Here is a 20,227-nt window from a genome sequence, read left to right on the forward strand (position 1 = left end):
CACAAAAGTCAAGATTATGTTTCTGATATTAAGAGCAACATCAATAATAGTTAGGGCTTACCCTTTAAAGGTGGTTATATATCATGTTCTATTCTAAGTGCTTTACATATATTCACTCATTCAATTCTTATAATTAGTCTGGGAGACAAGCACACTTTTTAAAATCTTGATTTTGCGGATAAAATCAATGGGGGCACATTAAGTTATGCACCTAAGGCTCTGAGGGTAGCAAATGGCAGGGCCTGAATCCTAACTCTATGTGAGATAGAAACATTGATCAGTTGCACTCCCTCACGTACCTTGACTGGGAATCGAACTGGCAACCTTTGGGTGCACTGGACAACGCTCAGCGAAGTGAGCCACACCGGCCAGGGCCCAATTCTGGGTTTAACTACAGCATAGGGCAGTAACATGATACTGATTGAGGACACCTTGGCATGGGGTAGGGCATGGAGTGCTGATAATTTCTTTAAAAAATAAAATTAGGGCCTTCACTGAAGGTTGTAGCTGCATTTTCAGTATAGTATGTGGATTGAATATATATTCATAAATATGTGTTACATATGTGTGTGTATGTACTGTATCCATGAATTCATACTGTATTTGAGAAATGGCAGTAAACGTGTGTAAGATAGTTTCTTTACTATTCTTGCTGTTGGATGTATAATAAACCTTACATTTGGGAACCTCTCGTCTCCTGCTAGAGAGAGAACATATTCACATATGGAAGCTATGGAAGCTTTTTCCAACCCTGGCATGCCCCCCTTCTTCCTTGGAATATTCATATTTGTTTGCTTCCCCCCCCCCCCCAAAAAAAAATTACCTTCCATATTGGATCTTGCCTTAACTGAAGGCATTAGGTATTGACTGACTCTGAAGGAGGAGTTGAAGTGTGTGTGTGTGTGTGTGTGTGTGTGTGTGTGCGCGCGTGCGCGCTCGCGGGCGTGCTCTAAAAGTTTATGTAAAATGATATTTAAAATAAAATAACTTATAGACATGTATCTGATCCACTCTTCATATGTCCAAAGTGGAAGAACTCGGGAAGGACACCTCACGGTTGTGTTAAACCAGTCTAAATTTGGTTAAAAGTTCTAGGAGTCTAGGAGACACAGTTGAATTTATGCCAGGATGTGTTGTCTTAAAATAAACTTGACTGCACAGCAATGCTGGTAGAACCAACAAAAATGCTGCACATGAAACAACTAAAATGTTAAAAAAAAAAAAGGTTATTATCGAAGAGTTCCCTTCTCCGATACTTAATGCGTTCGAAATTAGAACTAACAGAAGCTAGCTTTTTCCTTCCTGCCAATTTTAGAAAATAAGCCATTCTTAAACTTCCAGAACAGTATCATTTCCCTCTGGGATTTATAAAATTAAAAAGCAGAATCAGGGAGACAAGTGCTTATGAAATGGATGAGAGTTTAGTGACCTGAAACTCAGTGGAATTTTTCTCAGAGTTGTTGACAGCGTGAAGGGTAAACACAGGCACTTGCGAATGTTTTTATATCCTTTTTATACTCATGTCGCACTTTCAGCGTCCTGTCTTCTGACTGAAAGAATCCCATCTCAGCGATATTCAGCTCACTTCCTAGCTCCAATGGAGAGCAGTTTCCAGGCGCTTTATCATGCAGTTGAGGAAGACTAGTTAGTTAACCCATCTGTCTCTGGAAGAACTTGGAGTGACAGGATTCTGCTGGGCTGTCGTGTTCCACCTGGGGGAGGACAGGGCTGGTAACTTGCTCATCTTCTTAGCGTGTCTTGAATTGCTTTTCAAGGCAAGCAATGTGTGGCATAAAGTTTATATCTTTATATCCTATATAATAAAAGAGTAATATGCAAATTGTTCCCTCAACCAGGAGTTCGACTGGGGGTTCAATCAGGAGTTCGACCAGGGGGTGGGGCTGGCCCTGCCTGATCAGTGTGTGTGTGTGTGTGTGTGTGTGTACATACACATGTTCATAGACACACATTATATGTATTTTTTTAAGGTTTGTGTCCCCCCCCCCTTTAATTGTTGCTTGGACAAATAGAGCACGTTTTAAGTGAGAGTAGTGTTATTAAAACCATGATGAAGATTTAATTTCACATTAAATTCTGGGTCAGTTGGGAATTTGGGTTTTGATGGTAAATATAGATTGTATTAATTGTCAGGGAAGTGGCTTCTTAAGAGTTGCAATATCACAAAATGATCAAAAAGCTGATGTTTCAACTTGTGCTGTTGTAAATTAATCACAGGTGTGGAATCTTGAGGCTTGTGATGAAAAGACTGCTAAGGATCAACTTCAGGCATGTTTTATTGTATAGAATTAATCTATAAAAATGAATCTTGGTGCAAAACTATGTGCTCTAATTAATAGCAACTCAAATCAAGAAGCTGTAATTCCATTAGTGGACTGAGTGCTTAATGATACTTGAGATTGAAAATATAGAAAATGTCTCTACTTTGTGGTTACTCGCGTAAATTACTGAAGTAAGGAATCCAGAGATTTAAGTATGATAGATAATGTAGTCTTGATACTAGTACATGCTCCTGGGAGCGGACTCATCCCCACCTTCCCACTTCTCATCACTCCCACCCCAAAGGATCCTGGGACCTAAAGGAGGATTCTAGAGGGTTTGCCCTGATTCTAGGTAGGCTGGCTTCTGCCGTGATCTTCACTTGCTACATCCTTCCTGCTTTTGCACCTTCCCTTTTATTTTCTCCCGACACCTAACATTTCCCATCTTAGAGCCTGCTCCATTTTAATTTTCTGCCATGTTACCCTCTGTCTGCGCTGGATGGTGATTTGCAGAGTCTCCGTCTCCTCATCTGCTAGGTGGGTGGTGGTTGCCTGTTTTATAGTTGGGGACTGGAGTTCAGACAGTAACGCGCTCAAGGTTCCAGAGCCTGGGAAGTGACAGACATAGGTCCAGCTTCCAAACTGATTCCAAGCCTCTGGCTCTTCCCACAAAAATGAATCTGGATACAGTATGTCCCTGTCATTAACAGGCACAGCACAGCATAGACTCAATGGCTAAAGTTGTACAGAAAAAAGGTAGAAGAGCTTTCTGACTAGTTTTTAAAATAATAGTTTTATTGAGTTAGTTCATTTACCAAAACTCCCCTTGTATGGTGTGCAGTTCAGTGGCTTTTAGTAAATCCAGAGTTGTGCCACTGTCATCACTATCTGTTAGAACGTTTTCAACACCCCCAAAAGAATCTATCAGCATGTAAGACTGATTTTTAAAGCTAAAATCACTCAAGTTGAAGTCAAAGGTTGGGCTCCCAATCATCCTGTGACGCGAATGGGACAGAAGCTGAGTTCCTGGACCAGCCCCACAGTGGATACCAGTGTTGATTGCCCATAAAGGAATCCTCCAGAGCAGTAAATTCTCAACCATTTTCTTAAAAACATGCCCAATTTTGATAAACTCAAAAATCTCACATTCTTCTGCCCATTTCTACTGTGAAAAACAATAGGATTTTGACTTTTTTTTTTCTAAACACATTTATGTTTTGGATTTTTCTAAAATATATCTGCCTCCCCCATTATTTTGATTGGAGAATCAGCTGCATCTCAAGACTTCTAGGTCATTTTATTGCAGGTTTGCTTGGACATATTAAATGAATCAGTACAGTCATGATTTGAAATGACTCATGCATTGAGCAATTCCATGTGTAAGCTTAGTGATCCCAGCCAGTGAGTGCTAATAACAGGCAAGTTTATTCCTCGGATCTTCCTACTTAATATTTAACTTGGTCCATTGCCTCCTTTCTGTTACCTTCTTTATGCTTATTAAATTAAGTTGAGTTACATTATATAGCAATTTATACGTTTGTTCCTTTCACTGTGTGGTATAGAAAGGTTGGGGTTGGGAGAAGGGCTGGTGGGGTGGGGAAGACCATTAAGAAGATAGCATTGTCATGAGAAGAACTCATCTTTTTCCCACTCTGGTCCCTGGCACCTTGACGGATGACATCTGGAAGGAAGCCAGTGAGTTAGAGCCCAGCCACGGGAATTGTATCAGGGCCTGGTGCCAAGTGACAATCTCGGGGATAATTTTCTGGGGAAAAAATTAACATTTTTCTTATAAGATGAGGCATCTTCTTTCTTACATTTTATTGACAACATTGAAATTTCCAGTAATATTACAGTGTTAGCATGGCATTGAGTGTTGTTCTCAAGTTACTTCTCTGTATATGTAATTTAGAAAAAGATTGTGCCTATAGTATCAGAGTGGGAATACTTCCTAGTTTCCATATGTAAGTCATTAGGAAGCTAGGATTTAGAGTACACGTTTTGTTTACACATTGTTTTTTTGTAAGAAACACTTTACTTCTCTCTTAGTCTTTATAATTTAGGATTTGAGAGAGTTTTTGTGTGTGTTTTTTTTTGCTTTGAATTAATAGCTATGACAACACTGAGAGTGGATTCTGGTAAGCCTGCCTCCTTTTTCCCATTAGCATAATTTTTATTGTTCATTTCCCGTGGAGGGTTTCTCTTATGCTTTGAATTCATTATCATGGTTCACCCACCCATCCATCAACATTTATTAAGGACCTTATGCTTACAAGACTATACCTGATGTTTCAGAGATGAAAAATACTACTTTGAGGAATCTGCAGATTCACTAGGCAGTGAAATAAATTTAAAAAAAAATGAAATGTACCATTTAGATTCTGTGATCATTCAGTTTTGGGATTATAGATGAGGGTACATATAACTCAGACAGGGTGTGAGCCTGGGGGTTTCAGGGAAGGCTTCCATCAGGAGGTGATTCTTGAGTTGATCCTGAAACATAGCAATTTGTCAGATGGAAGCAAGCATTTCAGGCAAGCAAGTGCAGAGGCAGGAGGTGAACAAGATTGTGGTGTCCTCAGGGAGCTGTAAGGTGTGATTAGGGTCAGGGTACCTGTGGGGTGATGGCTAGATGAGGTTGGAGAGGTCTTGGGCCGGGTCATGGAAATCAGGTAATTTGCACATACTAAGGAGAGCCATTGACAGCTAAGCTGAGGACAGGCAGCTCAAGGGACATTGACTGCACTGTGGCAGGTACACAGAGGAGATCATGGGAGAGGCCGTTGGAGTGCTGCTGGTGGGAAAAGGTAGGGCTGGGACAAAGACAGGTAAATGTCTTCGTCATAGGATTGGTCATCGGTGGTTCCATTGCCTGAGACAGATCATAAAGGAAGATGAGCAGGTTTGAGGTGGTGGGTGAGGTGGACATGCTCACTTTAGTTTTGCTCATCTAGTTTCCCTGCTTTGGGAACTGGAGGTATTCTCATGCCCCTTGAGAGGCTGTATCAATAGACCCCACAGTTATTATGTTCCTTTTTGTGTGTTTTCTTATTCAATTATCTTTCAGTTGGCAAATAAATTATTGATACGCAAATCAGATTGAAAGCAACCTACTGTGAGTTACTAACTAAATTGCTAAATAAAATGAGAAATGTTACTCTTACTTTTTTTCTTAATGAATGGGTTGCATGCCGTCTTAGTTGAAGAGTAGGTGGAAAAGCCATCTCTAATTAAAGAGGTAGCCTTTCCTGTTAGCGTAATTTTTAAGGAATCCTGCTAGAAATTGTAAAAGAAATATCTAAACAGAGGATCTTTGAGCTGGAGGGAAGCTTAGCAAGTTGGGCCACCATTCTCAGTTTATAGTTCAGAAAAAATGAATGCCAGAGAGGATAAGCGACTTCCCAGTCACAGAACTGTAGTAACAGGGTATGTCTAACTCATTAGTTCAGTGTTCTCTCCATCGTACCTTGATGAATCCCTGCGAGAATACCATCGGGATTATAGGGCAGAGTATGAAGAACTCAAGGCTGCTTCCTCAGTGTAGACCCAGAATCTCCTGACTTCTTGACTTTAATCTTATTTTAAATCAACATCACTGTTCATCAGTCAGCAAATACTTGTTGACTATCTAGTATGAAAGAAATGTTATTATAAAACCAAAAAGATAAATAAGAGACTGTTTTTCTCTTCAACAAACTTGCAGGTTAACTTTTCAGATCACTCATTACAGGACTGGCAATTATGTAATATAAAATGTGTAGCTTGTCTGATATGATTATGGAGGTGTAGTCTGAACACAGACACACAATAACAACAACAAGAAAATAAAGCCATACAATATATTGTTTACTATTTATTTTTACTTTACTCAGTCGTTTTTGTTTGCTTGTTACCTTGTTTTCTCTGCATGGGAGGCAGGCAGTTTCATTCCTAGTCCTGAAATGTCTTTATGCCTGAAATGTCTTTATGCCACACATACAGATAATATATTGAACCAAACAATTAGAAAAAGAATGCTGATGCCTTTTATTCAGTTTCTTCTCATTGAACCTAATTAGGGAAAGTGATCTGGTGAAAATTTTATTTAGATTGCTAAGTGGCATAAATATTTGCAAGAGGGCATTGGAGGAATGGTTTTTAAAAGCTTTAGTTTTCTGTTCATTTGTTTTGGTACCCCCTCTTTTGCAGCAACCCTCTTCAATATTTCTGGAAATTTCTGTAGATACAGTTTTGAAAAACTTAACTTTAATTTGGAGTAGTTGTTTAGTTGACAAATGTATTAAGAAAATGTATTGCCATTCTAAAGTAAAGACTGCCTTTATGAAGTAGTACTTTTTCTATAAGGCTTGATATATTTATGTTTCTTGTGTTAACCTGTTTCATTCAAATAAGAGTATTTGTAACTTTGTGCACTGTTTTGAATTTAAGTCCAGGGTAGAAACTTAGCTATTTACTGATAAAGAAGTTTTCTTGACCAAATTTATGAGCTTGAATTTGTTAATGCTTTTGTTTTCTTCTGTAATTTTAAGCTTCGTTCACACCACAGATACCTAAATAAGTTTGGTGTGACGCCAGAGCCGGCTTTGGGCATACAGGAGGATGTTGGATGCAGGGTCCCTACTGTGAAGAAGCTCCCCATAGAAGCTTTGCTAATATCTATCGGTCTAGTGGTCTAGTGAAGGTATGTATACGCAGGAACCCCAGCGCAAAGGTTAGGAGTAACAATGCAGACACCCCTTTAGAAAACCAGAACATCTGGTCTGGCCCTGTGGGTGGCATCCCTGTGAATGCTTACAAAGTGCTTTGAGATCATTAGATGATGAAAGCCTTTACAGCATTCTGTGTGAGGGTAATCATCAAGGATTACACGCTACTGAGAGACCACAGATAAAACGCGGTGTCTCCTGGTGATGAGAGCGCTGGAGTGCTGCGGAGTGGGAGTGGGATCCACACACACACACAAGCTGCACCCGGTACACTGAGAAAGACCAGCCAGTTACCAGGGAAATCTGGATCTGTTTTGGGAGGAGTGGGTTGGGAGGATAGAAGAAATGGCTTGTTCCTCCTTTGTTACCTCTGCCTATTCTCCATCCCTCTCTACGTAAGTTGTGCTAATTCCTCATTCAGAACCTTTTTGAGGCTTAGATACAGCTGGGGTAGAGCCACTTGGGTTTGGGCTGGTGGGGTGTCTTGAAACTCAGAACTCATCCAGGAGTTGACATGACTCCATGGAGCAGCCGCAGACTCATGAACTGGGTGAGGACTCACAGGATTTGAAAAATTAAAACCTACGGGATGAGGGAAGATAGGATAATAAGGGGGGAAATGTGACAGATCCATTGAATTTCTTTATTGAGCTACTAACTGCTCTACAAGGTCTACTATGCAATTGGTGACGGTAGCTGACCAGAAATGCTCCTTCCTTTCCAAACTGGTTAACAGAAGACACCATTGGGCATTGTGTAGGGAAAGAAATAAGAAAAGAAAAGGAGAAGGCAGGAAGGGAGAAGGGAGAGAATGCGTGAATTATGTGGGATACCTAGGAGTGAGGTGTGTGTTTCTTTGTCTCCCTGTCTGTCTTTTGTTGAATCTTTTCCCTGAAGTCACACCTCCTGTCTAGTGGGAGTTGACAAAAGGGAATTCTATTTTAGACTCGAGCCTACCCATCTGGTGTCTGGATTTCTTCTAAGTTGCCACTAGTGGGGTGATGAGTACGGGGCATTATTTCTTCATGTTCTTCTCTTGCACAGACCTTTATATTTATTTAAAAACTGCTATTTTTTATGAGACAAAGTGGTCAAATTTTGACCTTTCTATATGACTCAACCTAATCAGTTCTCGTGATTCTCTGTCTTCATCATTGCTCCTTAACTATTGCGTTTATAGTAATAGTTCCCACTTATTAGCACCCACTGTATGTGATGTATGTCACATGTGGCAACTCTACAAGAAAGTCATGGTGCCCATCTGGCCTGTGAGAGACTTGGCTCCCACACTTGGCCCAAGATTACATGTCTAGTGATTGGCAGTGCTGGGATCAATCCAGGACTTTTTGGTTCAAGCCTAGAACCCTCTTAGTGCTATAGAATCCCACAGCCATGTTCCCTTAGGTTTTCTCCTGGGTCCTTGTGCTTCATCTTTCTAGCACAAATAAATGAGTCTTTGGCTGGACAGATGAATGGATTCAGATGAGGATGTTTGAGATTATACATATTAGAGGCCTGGTGCATGGATTCGTGCACCGGTGGGGTCCCTCGGCCTGGCCTGTGCCCTCTCACAATCTGGGACCCCTCGGGGGATGTCGGACTGCTGGTTTCGGCCCGATCCCTGCAGGCCAGGCTGAGGGACCCCACTGGTGCACAAATCCATGCACTGGGCCTTTAGTATGCATATAAGATCTTTGGTTAATCTCTTCCCACCCCACCCTTCCCCCTTCCCTCTGAGATTCATCAGTCTGTTCCATGTTTCCATGCCTGTGCGTTGAGTGTCTGCCCCCTGGTGGTCAGTGTGTGTCATAGCTATTGGTTGAATGGTCACTTAGGCATATATATATATATATATATGTATATATATATATATATATATACGCTTAATTATACTCACTTCTGTCATAATCCACAGTGAATGCTTCTCATTTCAGCCAAATTATAATTTAAATTCTGGAGGAGAAAGAAGTCCGGTACTTGGGCCTTAAATCTGTTCCTGGGGCCAAAGCATTAGGAAATCTCCTTGTCACCCTGTCTCCACTTTGGCTGGTCTTCTCTCTAGGCTTTGAGAGAGACCTTAATCTTTTCCTTAAAAGACCCTAGAGACTTTGTTCTTCTTCATGCCTGCCTTCTCTCCACACCTCTTTCCGCTCCATTCTTTAAAAGTTAGTGAGTTTGACCCCTACTTGATATTTAAATATATACCTGAGAAAACAGTGTTTCCAATGCAGAACTCCTTCCCAGGGTTTCTTTGAGCATTTCTAAATTCTGAAAAAAAAACACAAAAAAAACACTTAATCAGGTAAATAGGGAAAAGTGTTGTAATTCTCCCGTGAGAATTAAACAATCAACAGAGTCATTTGTAGAGCTGAGGAATCCACTGAGGTCAAGTTGAAAGCTAACCTATGGAGTTGAAGGATAACACTGACATTTCCCAGATCCAGGACAGGATGGGAGCCCAGAGGAGAGAATCGGTCATGATTACTGGTAGATGTTGATGTTGCTATGTTGTAGATTACATAGCCCCGTCTGCTGCTCCTGGTGAGTCATCCATGCAAATAAAATAATATGTTTATATGTACAGCATAGAGTACACAAATCCTATGAGTAGTATTCCAGGAAATACGTTTCCGAAACAAAATAAGTCTTTAAAATGGCCTTTTCAACATGTGATTCTGGGTAGTGCTATTAACTTTGCTTGTACATCCAAATGCAGGTTATTGCAGGGGTCAACACACTTTTTCTCTAAAGGGTCAGAGAGTAAATATTTTAGGCTTTGCAAGCCATATGGACTTTGTCACAACTATCCGCTCTGCTGTTTCAGTGTGAAAGCAGCTATAGACTATACATAAAATACACAAGTGGGCTGTGTTCCCGTAAAAGTTTTATTTACCAAACAGACTGAGGGCTGGATGGGGCCCGCTGTTGGACTACTACCCAGGGCTGTGCACTGGCATTTTCTGGCATTCGAGTATTTGTTATAGGCTACAATTCTTTGTCAATTCTATTAGTTTTTTTCTTACTTATTTAACAATTATGTTTAGATAGCCATAATAATGAGTAAGAAATATTGGGAAGTATTTTAAGAATAATTTATAATTGGAGGGATTCCAGAGAAATTCCTGGGAATTCTCACTTCTCATTCCCAAGTCCCAAAGGTTAATGCCTGTTGTATTTATATTTCTGATTTGGAAGCACCCAGAGAACAGGATCTGCGGTATCTCCCTGCTCCTCCGTACTTCCTGGTTCAATCAGCAGTTATCTTTTCCCAACGTTAAGTGGCGCTCCCTGTTCTTTGTGCTGTGTGGTGTCCCCTGAGTTTATCAGTTGTCTGCGGCATATGACCTACTTTCTTTCCCACTGGGAGATTGGGCAGCTTGGAAACCAGCTGAATCCTCCAGAATTACTAATAGATCAAACCTGTTTCCCCCCCCAAATCCAAGTGCCTGGAGTAGATTATTATTCTTCAAGGAGACACCACATTTTATACTCTTTGTTGTGACGATATTATATTAGAGCCAGAACAAGAGGATATTTGTAGTATTGTGCAGGTGATTTGTGTTATTGTTTGGGATTTATGTTTTTCTGCCATGGTTTTAGCACTTGTCTTATTCTCTCAGGGGGAGAAAACAGGAACGGGAACTAAGAATGTCTGCTATGGCTCTGGATGGTTTGGCTCAGTGGATAGAGTGTCGGCCTGTGCACTGAAGGGTCCCGGGTTCAATTACGGTCAAGGGCACATGCCTGGGTTGCAGGCTTGATCCCCAGAAGGGGCTGTGCAGGAGGCAGCTGATCAATGATTCTCTCTCATCATTGATGTTTCTATCTCTCTCTCCCTCTCCCTTCCTCTCTGAAATCAATAAAAAAATATATTTAAAAAAAAAGAATGTCTGCTATGAGCATTCAGTTCAGTTCTTGCAAACAGTCAAGGTGGAAGTTAACTTACTGGTAATTAATAACACAGATTTGAGAGTCAGCAAAACTTGGATTCTTGGATTTGCCACTTACTTAAAAAGTGTGATCTTGGACAGTTTTACCTAACCCATCTAACATTGTTTTCTTATCTTTTTTTTTAAAAAAATATGTTTTTATTGATTTTTAGAGAGAGAGGGAGGGAGAGAGTTAGAGAGATAGAAACACCATCCATAGGCTGCCTCCTGTACACCCGCTAATGGGGATCAAACCCGCAACTAGGGCATGGGCCCTAACTGAGAATCGAACCAGCGACCTCTTGGTTCATGGGTCGGCGCTCAACCACTGAATCACCACGGCTGGGCTTGTCTTTCAAATGGGAATATACTATCTTCCTCTCAATTTTTGTGTTGTTAGGATTAAATCGGATAAAACAAATGAGGTTAAGCACAGTTCTAGAACCAAAGGCTCACTAACTGATAGCTGGCATTATGAGTAACACTCAAAGATAGGAGGTATTTTGTGTGTCCCATGGGAAAGGAAACTGAAACACAGAGGTGAAATGATTTGTGGAAGCTCACATTTAGGAGGTTGGAAAACTGGGTGTGGCTGTTTCCTCAGTCCCTGCGCTTGCTAGCATGTGCTGCTGCCCATAGCAGTGTCCGTTAGTAGTAATCCTACAGCAAGATACACCAGGATTGATTTGGGTTGTGGGGTTTGAGTGGCTAGAAGAGAAAGTATGGTGTCAGGTGTGCATTATGATTTGATGCTTGTATATATTGTAAAATGATTGCCACCATACGTCTAGTTAACATCGGTCACCATACGAGGGGTGATGTCTGGAAAGGCCAAGGATTTGCAATATTTGGAAGCCATGATTTCGAGAGGCCAAGGATACAGTTGTGGCTAAAAAGTTGAAAGAACTTGCCCTGGATTTTTTTTTTTTCCTGTTGCTTAGCTGCTATGTTGACTGCCAAAAACTCGTTTGATTTTAAGTGCCTTTTATGCTTGCCTGTTAGTCAGCTCTCATCATTTGACAATGACTCAAGGTATGTTCTTTTAAATTGTATTACACAAAAAGGTAGTACTGTGGTAAGCCTGCAATTGGAGTTGGATTTCTCCTTTTCCCCCTCCTCACACTCAGCCTCCTCCACTTCCCAGGAATGTGCCTCTGACCTTTATGGGTCACATTTTCACAGGGCACGAGGCATGATTAGCTGCCAATAATTAAACCTCCATAGCCAAACACATGAGTTGGCTAAGGTTTTGGAAAAAAACTCAGCTCAGTGAAAGTTTTGTGACATGTTGCTGGAGTTTGCTATATAGATACTTATTTTATAGCACTGATTTTAATTGGTACATTGGTTTCTTTAAAAAAATTATTTTAAAAATCACACTTGGGGGTTTGAACATGACTGCTCTACACGACCTTTCAGGCTCTACCAAGCTTGCTTACTGGCATCAAGGGTGTTTGTGGGGAGTTTGGTTCTCACTAGGACGTTTGAAGAGTTAAGTGTCCAGAATTTCCTCTCAACTTGAGCGCCCACGTTACCAACCTGAGTTCTTCCTTGCAGGACACCACGGTTTTGACTTCCATTCATGGGGTGAGAGCTGATGAATTTTTAAAAAGATATGAAATTATGTTTAATTTGGAGACATGATATTTATTCGGTAGCTCTCGAACATCAACTATATGCTAGATGCTAGGTTCTGTGGAGAAAGGATATAGCAGCAGCAGAAGAATATGTGACCCTCGTCTAGTATAAATTAGATAAATTGAGATAAACTTAGGTCAAGGCAGAGGATTAAATGCCAGGTTGAGTCATATACACTATAAGTACCAGCGGAATTAGAGCGGAAAGATCTGGAAAGTAGAAGAATCACTGGAGAAAGCTGAACAGAGGCAGGAGAACCTGGACATAGTTTTGAAGAATGAGAAGGTGGTAGGGCTAGGGAAGTAGATGCACCTTTGTAATTTTTTTAAAAGTCCATATCTGGGTTTTAAAAACAGGATCAGAAAAATATGCACCAGCATTTTCTTATTTTCTTGCTTATCTCAACCTGCTCCTAAACAGTATGTACCTATAAATTAGACACGGAGGGCCCTGGGCAGGGCAGCTTAGCACTGGCCCTCTCCTAAAATGCAGTTGGTCTTTGGCAGCAGGAAAAGCAACTTCAGTGTGAATCTGCCAAATTTCCCTGGCCCAGCATCTTGGAAAATACCAGAATTTCAACAGTTTGTTCTGAAACTCAAGGTTTGTGAATGCTGCTTAGCTGATGAATTTGTTTTTAAGGATGTCCATTCTGTAAATGAATTTTTACTCTTTAACTTCACTAAATGATTGTTGAAAATGTCATATTTCTGGTTGACCTTTCTATAGAGGTGTGTGTGTGGGGGGGCGGGGGGCGCTGTTTGTATGCCTTATTTTTATTGCACCTTACAATTTTAAAATGAAATTGATCATGAGCTTCAGTTTGAACCGAAGCGAGGACAGGTTTGACATTATTTGTATGAATTTCCTTGAATTTCAAGGTTGATGTGATTTTCCTTCCAAATAATTATTGAGGAATGCTGCGTTTTGGGCTTGTTTTCTGCTTAGATGTATTTACGTGAAATTTCTCTTGGCAACATGTTCCTTGAGGTTAAAAAAAACAACACTGTTTTCCGAAAGGAGTAAGTTTTCTCAGTGTTTTGTGTCACTTAACTATTCGAATGGGAAAGTTTGGTTCTAATAAAAATTTCCTCTTCCTTTGGCCAGTGTTGATGTTTTGAAAGTCCTCCTAAAGGAAAAGGGAGCTCGGGAGGCTTTTTGTTTTTTGTCAGTTATCTAGAGCCCCTTCCCTTCCGCTCTGTGCTCCTTTTCCTTCATTGTTTTATGAGCCTTTGAACTAGATCTACCAGCAGCTGAGAATGGTGCTTGAAAATGGACCAAAACCAGATTGTTTGTGAGTGGACAACAAGAAACTAGTTGCTCGGGTACATGGGGTGCCTCTCAAGTGGCCGGGCATCCAAAAGAGACTTTCACTCCATTCTCTGCACCACTTGAACTTTATATTTTCAAACCAACTACATATAACAATTAATATATGCAAAGCCCTTGGTTTTATTTGTTGTTTGTTTGTTTTGTAATGATATATGGGATTTAAAAGAACATGATCTTGAAATTCACCAACGGCAGGCCTTACTTGGTTTTATGTCATGTGGAAAATTATTTGAGAGCAGTATGGATCTATGACTGATGGCGAACCTTTTGAGCTCGGCGTGTCAGCATTTTGAAAAACCCTAACCTAACTCTGGTGCCGTGTCACATACAGAAATTTTTTGATCTTTGCAACCATAGTAAAACAAAGATTTATATTTTTGATATTTATTTTATATATTTAAATACCATTTAACAAAGAAAAATCAACCAAAAAAATGAGTTCGCGTGTCATAGGTTCGCCATCACTGATCTATGACCTCAACATACTGCATGCCGGTGTTTTTCAACCCTCCCCATACTTGCTTTAACCATAAATCAGCTTTAGTTTTGTGGTCCCAATTGAAAGGCTTGTCAAGTATGCACTTCCTTTAGCCAGTACATTCCCAACTGCAGAATTTTCTTTTGCTTAGACGGTTTTTCTTTCTTCTTCCTCTCTGCAGCGCCGAGTCACTTGTGAGCATCGCCTTGGAGCTCCTGGGGATTTCTCATTATTCCAGGAGATTCCAGGCGCACGCCTCCCTCCCCACGTCCCTGGTGAACTAATGAGCGAAGCTCTGCACAAGAGCACAGCGCTTGAAGGACGGCAGGAAGATATGACCTGGAACCAGCTCTAAGGTAGCTGCGTCAGCTTCCCCAGGAGCTCGGAGCAGCATTGCTGGAACCAGCAGTAGAGCCATTTCAACAAATCACCTCTTTTAATGCTCTTCCGCAGAGATCAAATCTACACGGTAATTTCTTAGCCACAATGATCATTTCTTCGGTTTATATGAATGTAATATAAAAAAGTTTAGAATCAGCCTTAATTCTTGCATGGCCTTGAAGGTAGGCTTTTTTTTTTTTTTTTTTTTTTTTTTTTTTTTTTTTTTAATGGAACTGCACAGTTATTCTTCAACTTCGGCCAAGTTGTTCAACTACGACCATTTCCCTACATGTAAAATGCTTCTGCCATTCTTTTCACCGTATAGGTCCACTCTTCTTCCCTCCCCTGCCCTTTTAAAGAAACTTTATGTTTTACAGTAATTTTAGGTTCGTAGCAAAATTGAGCAAAAGAGTATAGAGAGTTCCCATATACCCTGTCCCCATACATGCACAACCTCTCCCACTATTAATGACCACATCAGAATGGTGCATTAATTACAACAAATGAACCTACATTGACACATCATCACCCAAAGCCATAGTTTGTATTAGGGTTTGCTCTTGGCGGTGTGCATTCGATGGGTTTGGGCAAGTGTATAATGACATGTACCCACCATTATTGTATCATACAGAATAGTTTCACTGCCTTGAAAATCCTCTCTGCTCCACCTTTTTCTCAGTCCGCACCCCAGCCCCTGGCAACCACTGATCTTTGTATTATCTCCATACTTTTACCTTTCCTGAACTACATTTTAATATTATGCTCCCTGTGGAGTCTTTTGAAATCTATGGACAGAAGTCTTGCCATCAGGATGAAATGCCATTTAGGTTGTGTTAAGCTATGGAGGTAATACAAATACATGCTTTAGACTAGAGTCTAAAATGTTTCTGAGGGGAGGCCTTAAGTGCTAAACGTGTGTGTCTCTCTGAGTTAAATGTTGAGATTGCTCAGATAAGATTTGAAACTTGTGTAGACACTCAGGTTTGCTCTATGCAGCCTCCTTAGTTTGTCATTGTTTGGAGAGGGACTGTAGTAGCTGTCAAGTGCTTTCTTTTTAAGGGAAGTCTAATTCATTGTTTTAAAAAACCTTGTTCTTTATATAAAAGTTTATTTTTGATTATTTAATTTCAAATATCACAAAACAGTGTGAAGTAAGGCATATACTATATATAAGTGCCTGTACTTACATATATATAATTTTCTCCATTCCTTCTCTCTTTTACCTGTAGCTAATAATTTTGAAGACACATTTTTTCACATACAGATCTTTTCCTCTACAAACAAAGTAGGCATATTAATTATGTTTAAAAATCGATGGTGACTATACATTTTATTTTATGACTTGGTTTTTCCTTCTATTTCATATGTTGTGGATATTTTCCCTTTTAAGGAGAATTTTTCCTTTTCAGTAGAGTCTCAGTCTAAGTAATGACTGCTTAATGCTCTTTATATGGCTGTAACATAATAATAACCAGTCCTCAAGTGAGACGTTAGCCTGTAATTTAAAGGGGGATATGGGTGGGGGGAGACCTCACGTTAAGGGAAAAACAAAAGTCATGACTGTTGACATTGGCCTTTTAGTCATTAAGGATGTGAGCTTTTATTTTCAAAGGCAGATGTTACACAGCTTTGGGGCTGTTGCTGAGGTGTCACTTATGTCAAATTTTCATCTCGGGAGTTTGGAAGGAAGTTTTTTGGCACTGGGCTGCATTAATATATTACCATAGTTGTTAGTTTTGGCTACCATCCTTGGAGCATTTTGAGATATTTTCATGCCCATTTAAGGTGGCATGAGGTTGAATTAGTTTTAAGAGGAAGTAATGAATAATAGGGATAGAATTAAGAAACTGACTTATATTTTGCATATATGCTTATTTGTGGGAGGAGGAGGAGATGGTGGTGGTAGTTAATTGCAATTAACCCTTTGATTCTTAATTATGAAACAGGGTTAAAATTGTCCAGCTCAGTAGTTTTATGATTTTATGAGCTAATTGATGGTTGGACTCACCAGAGAAGTTTTCAGATATCTGGGGCTGGAAATGAATGTTTGTGGTGTTGTTATTTTATAAAATATTTATTTTTAGGAAAGTAATATAATCAATATTTATAAGATTAGAAAGGGAGCCCTAACCAGTTTGGCTTAGTGGATAGAGAGTCGGCCTGCGGACTGAAAGGTCCCAGGTTCGATTCCGGTCAAGGGCATGTACCTTGGTTGCGGGCACATCCCCAGTAGGAGGTGTGCAGGAAGCCAGCTGATCAATGTTTCTCTCTCATTGATGTTTCTAACTCTCTATCCCTCTCCCTCTCCCTTCCTCTCTGTAAAAACTCAATAAAAAATATATTTAAAAAAAAAAAGATTAGAAAGGGACAGGAGTGAAATATAAGTCTCCCAAGTGCCCAGTTCCCCTTCCTAGAGGCAACCACTGTTACCAGTTTCTTGTGTATTCTTTCAGAGATTTCAGGTCATACATCATATACCAGCATGTAACCTATAGATTATTGCAATTTTTCTAAACGCAAATAGTAATGATATACACTGTTTTGTACCCCTTTTTTCATTGAAATACTATTTCTTGGAAGTTATTCCTCGTTAATACTGCATTCTTTTTATATGGATGTCTAGTATTCCACTGTGTGGATGCACCGTGATTTATTTATGTTAATCCTCCTCTAAGGATATTTCTCCATTGAGTTTTACAGAGAGTGGAAGAGAGCGGGAGAGACAGAGAGAGAGAAACATCAATGTGAGAGAGACACATGGATTGGTTACCTCCCACATGCACCCTGACCCGGGCCAGTGATAGAGCTTGCAACCGAGTTACGCACCCTTGACCAGAATCGAACCCGGGACCCTTTAGTCTGAGGGCTGATGCCACTGAGGCAAACTGGCTAGAGCTGCACTGTGATTTACTTAACCAGTACTGTATTGATGGCTATGTAGGTCATTTTCAGTTTTATTTTCATTAACAAGCCTGCAGGGAATAACCTTGTACATATATCATTTCAAACACGTTCATGGGCATATCTGTAGGATCCATTTCTAGTGGTGGAATTGATAGGTTAAAGGGTACGGACATTTTAATTTTGGTAGAAATTTATTGCCAAGATGCTCTAGCCATAGAGCTTGCAAAGTTTCAGATTTCACCAGCAGTGGATGAGAACACTGCCTCCTCACACCCGTGCCGGTCACAGTACAGTTGTCAAACTGATAGGTTTTTGTTTTTTTCTTTGCCAAATGGAGAGGTGAAAAATGACAGTTTAAGGTAGCTTCGATTTGCATTTTTCTTATTTCGGTTGACATAGAATATCTTTTCATAAGTTGAATGCAATTTTTATTTCCTATTCTGTTCCCTTTATGCTTGTGTCCTTTGTCTATTTTCCTATTGGGTTTTTAATCTTTTTATTTTCCGTTCATGGGGGCTCCTACGTATTAACAAAATTAGTGCCAGGCCTTTTGTTCTCCTTGTGATATATGACATTTATGTGGCATTTTGTATAAACATTATTTTGCTGTGCAGATTATTTAAAATTTTGTATCCTTAAGTTTACCAATTTGTTAATTTAACAAGTATTTATTGGATACCTCTCATGGCACTTGTTCTAGGCAGCAGGCTATACAGTAGTAAAGAAAACAGATCCCAATTCTTGCTCCTTGTAATTCCTTAACTAATAAAGAATTTAAAGATTAAAAAAAATAAAGATGTTCAACAAGGATTATAGAGATAAATATATAATCAAACTTTTTGTGGCTTCAGGATTTTGAATCACAGTGAAAAGACCTTTTCCATTCCTACAGTTAAAAACCTACCTCATGGTTCCTTATAGTGTCATGTGTTTTTGGTGTGTGTTTAGTTTTTAGTTTTAATTCTTTGATCCATCTGGAATGTTAGGTATGAATGCAACTTAATTTTTCTCCAGGTGCTCTAATAATTAAGGGAAGGCTGAGCTGCTGTAACCAAGGGACTAAAATATGCTACGGTTCAAAGAACATGGATGTTGAGTTTTTCCTCATTTAACAGTCCCAGTGGGAGCAGAGCAGGTCAGCAAAATAGCCAATATTCCCAGGCCCCTTTAATTGTCACTGTAGTTATCTGCATGGTCATAGCTGGCTTGCTACCATATCTGGGTTCCCTCATTGCGAAGGACAGAGGAGAAAGTCCGGGTCAAGTGACCAGAAGTTGCGCACATCACTTCTATCGCTGTTGGTGAGAACTAAGTCATGTGGGCACTTCTGGCTGCCAGGGAGGGTGGGGCCTGCAGGCTCTGCTGGTCAGCGTGGGCCCAAGAAAAAAAACAAAGAGGGAATTTTAGTAGAAAATTAGCAGTCTGTCATTGGCTAGTCAAACTGATTTTACTGAATAGTCCCAACTTTTCTCCTTTGGTTTCTTTTTGAATTATAAATTCCCAAACACATTTTGGTCTATTTCTGGGAATCTCCATTTACTTTCATTGATCTCTATGCCTATGTGTGTACCAAGATCACACTTTTTTTTTTTTTAATTATTGGAGCTCAATATGATTTTTATTTTTTATTTTTGATGGGGTAGTTCCATTTTATAGAATTTTAATATTTATTTGTGTATGTGTGTTTAAAAAAATCATATTCATTTAAATAAACATATCTAGTCATCACTTCCTCCTCCTTAAAACCTGTTAATATTATTATTGGGATTGGGTAAAATGTGTAGATGTACTTTGTGAGAAAGGGCTCACATCTTTATGGTGTTAATTTTTCTTATTTGATGATAATGGTGCACAGTGTTTGGGAAAAATTATCTGGACTTTCCAGTCTTTCTATATCTTTGAGCCAGGAAACTTATATAATTGAAGTTGGCGAGAGGGAGGACCATTGTATCATATGATGTTGTGTTAAGTTTATTTTGACTTCTGATTATGACTGATGCCTATTTCTTTCTTAAAATTTAATAAACTTGGAACTTGAAAAAATAGCTTTTCTGTTTGAAAGTAAAAAAAATTGATATTTCAGGAGTTTTTTACATAAACTTCTTTGTAACACAGATCTGTCAAATTTTTGCATTTGTTTATGATACGGAATATTGTTATTTCCTCATTGTGTGTGTGTGTGTATGTGTGTTAATCTGTACCTTTTTAAGACAACAGCTTTGTTCTCCTTTTCTTGTAAAATAAAACACACATACAGATATCCACACAAAGCATACATAACTTAGTGAAATTATAAAAGGGTGAACATTTTTGTGACCACCAGGCAGGTCAATAAACAGAATGCTAGCAGCCTCCTTAGTCCATTGGCATATTCCACGCCACTCATACCCCTCTCCCCCTGGTTAGTAACCACTTTCCTGATTTCCATAGTAACTGCCTCCTGGCCTTTCTTTATGGTTTTATTTCCCACGTGCACATATCTAGCTACTGTAGTTTAATCTTGCCCATCTTTTTATGTCTTTAAGTCTCTTAAACCTCAGGTTCCTCTTCCACTCCTTTACTTTCCTTATAGTTTGTTGAAGA

At 39.6% G+C, this 20,227-nt stretch overlaps 1 protein-coding gene across 5 annotated transcripts in view; it reads left to right on the plus strand.

Annotated features, from left to right (window-relative positions):
• Positions 1–20,227, plus strand: part of ACVR1 (activin A receptor type 1) — a 129,193-nt gene that overhangs the window by 39,196 nt on the left and 69,770 nt on the right. For 2 of the 5 annotated variants that reach the window (XM_059704386.1, XM_059704384.1), the window contains one exon: positions 14,541–14,828. The exons of 1 other annotated variant lie outside the window; for it this stretch is intronic. The gene's annotated coding sequence lies outside the window, so the exon portion shown is untranslated. Of the gene's footprint in view, positions 1–6,808; positions 6,961–14,540; positions 14,829–20,227 lie in introns of those variants that run through there. 2 more of the 5 variants (XM_059704385.1, XM_059704387.1) reach the window with 2 other exon arrangements.

This window comes from Myotis daubentonii, chromosome 7 (genome assembly GCF_963259705.1).
Source record: "Myotis daubentonii chromosome 7, mMyoDau2.1, whole genome shotgun sequence".
In the NCBI taxonomy this organism is placed as follows: Eukaryota; Metazoa; Chordata; class Mammalia; order Chiroptera; family Vespertilionidae; genus Myotis; species Myotis daubentonii.